This window comes from Fukomys damarensis, unplaced genomic scaffold (assembly GCF_012274545.1).
Source record: "Fukomys damarensis isolate Sample0158 unplaced genomic scaffold, DMR_v1.0_HiC HiC_scaffold_38, whole genome shotgun sequence".
NCBI lineage: Eukaryota > Metazoa > Chordata > Mammalia > Rodentia > Bathyergidae > Fukomys > Fukomys damarensis.
The window spans coordinates 44,000-46,744 of record NW_022900950.1 but is presented as its reverse complement, the minus strand read 5'-3'; positions in this window follow the sequence as shown (position 1 = coordinate 46,744).

Genomic DNA, 2,745 nt, shown 5'->3' with positions numbered 1-2,745 from the left:
TGTTTTGTGTGTGTGTATGTGAGTGTGTATGTGTTTATTATGGATTAAATCCAGAGCCTCATACATGTTAGGTAAATACTCTTTATCACTAAGCTAGATAGATGGCCCTCTAAAATGAATTTTAACTTTAAATATAATAAATATCACTGAATATAATGCACACAAACAAAACATCTTTGGAACTATTAAGGTCTTTGTAAATAGGGAAGGTTGGAGGGGTGAAGGCAGGGCAGGGAAATGAGGAAAAAATAAGAACCAAAATATGTCATGTAAACGTACAAGATCCCAATGGTAAATGTAACTGTACTGTTATACCTAAAATGTACCAATAAAAAATAGTGTACGACATATACTTTTAAAGAACGTAAGTGTTCCTAAGACAAGAAAGTTTGAAAATCCCTGGCCTACACCTTGGTTGAATTGGTATGTAGAACCAAAAGAGTAGACCATTTTACTTTCTCCTACAATAAAGTCTGTACTGTATTTAAATACTTCTAAAAATCTGCAGTTAGGGAGAGGTGCTGAGGTTTTAGAAGAGAGGACTATTGATAGAGAGGTGTCCAGAATGAAGTTGAAAGCGACTATATCTAGAACACAGGTAGAGAAACTCAGCTGTCAGAGATAGTAATGGCTATTAAATGAACATCTACACCTGGAATAATGGCAGTAGGGAGAGAAGGTAGCTCAAAACCTTTATTTGTATGACTTGCACTTTTTCTATTAAGTAGGAAACAGTTTGTTTTTTTTTTGAGATTTTTGGTTGTCTCTTGAGTAGAAAACTAAAGTACTGAACAAGCCACTATATTAATATGAGAGAAGGCTTCTCAGGAGCTTATAGGCTTGCTAGCAAATGATGGTTTCAATTCCTGACCCTTCTCATGGAAGAGCTTAGTGGTTTGTTGTCATTATTGTTGCTGAGTACTGTTTATTAAGACTGGACTTAGCTCATATGAAGAGAAAATAATTAGGAAAAGGTTGTCTTACAAAAATAAAATAACTTGGAGTTCAGTAAGTGTTCTCACACTAGACAAAAATTATTATTTTATTCTAGGAAAGTAACTATATTCTCATTTCCACTATAGATTACAAGCACTCTATTTCTAATGTAATATATGGCTTAAAACTATACAATAACTTGAATGGTTCAAAATTCATACTTTATTAAAAATCTTTCCTTCATACCAATTGCTTGATACAAAGTTCTCTGAGAATTGCACTGATGTAACTTTAAAAATATGTTGCACTTTACCCCGCTTTGGTCTCACCCAAAGATGTCATACCTTTCTCAAGCAATTTTACGAAAATGTCAAATAATGTTATACCAACCTACTATACTGTTCAGTTTAATAAAAATGATTTGATGAATGTAGCTAATTGGCAGTTACTCAGATTGTGGCAGGTGAAAGGCCTTGGGATAGCACTGGGTTCCCAAATGTGAAAGGGCCAGAAGGTGCAAGGAGGCACTTTCTGATAAGAACTCACTGCAGAAGCAGATCTGAAGGCATAAAAAAATGATCTCACACATCGTTATGGGATCATCTTACTTTTAGCAACCTGTTATATCCCTACAAAAAACTATCAGTGTTTTGTTGCTGAAATGCACGAAGTGATTAGCGACATCAATGATGAAAATCACATTAGCAGAATCTTGTGATAATTCAGTGAAATTTAAAACCCACACCTAACATTCTACAACTTAATGCTATGATGAAGGCAATATAAACCTTTATTAAAATGATACAGCAAAAATCACATAAGATTTCTTTTATAGATGACTATTTACAAGTTTCATCAACACTTGACGAGAGTAAAATATTGAATTGTATTGCCTTGATGGTGATTGTAAGTATTTATGAGTACCTGGCTCTAGTGTTTTAGATCATCTACCAACTTATTGGTACACTGATTTCTTAAATTTGAAAAGTGTACTTTTTTCAGTTTTTAGAATGTATTTTCACATACAAAGAGCAAACTTATGCCCACTCCAAACAATTGACAAGCTATAGGTGGACCTTTTTCCCTGCATCAGCTGTGAAAATAACTCCAGAAATAACAGTGGATTGGGTTTAAAATAAGGAAAAACTGATTTCTGTTGATTGTAAAGATCATATATTTTGAGAAATAGTTTTTGTTAAAACTGATACTCAATTAACCACTTCTGATTCCAGGTTGTTGTTTTTTTTTGGTACTGGGGATCAAACTCAGGACGTTGCACTGTGAGGCAGACCAATTAAAACTTTTGATTTAAATAGAAATAAAATGTTTGTAAATGGGAAGGGGAGGAGGGGGTGAAGGTAGGGCAGGGGCAGGGGAAAAAATGAGAACCAAGACCTGTCATGTAAAGGTACAAGATCCCAGTAATGAATGTAACTGTACTGTATAACTAAAATATACCAATAAACTCAACAAGGAAAAAAAAAACTTTTGATTTAAAGCTAAATGAAATTTATGTTTAAAATAATTCAAATATATTTCTAATGTTTCAGAATATTTGAGCATAGTTACTAATCATACATGTCTAGAGAACTTTAGTCTTATTATTTTATACAATTTGATTTGAAATTGTGGTGATGCCTTTATAGTAACACAGTACATTTATAGTTTATGATCCTATTACATCCATCAAAAACTAATCAGGAAACAATACTGCTCTTCAGAGTTCTCTAATTCTCAATGTCTGGAGATTGGTAATGCAAGCTTACATTAGATTAATCACCCATGGACTGCAATTTCCCTTAATATTAA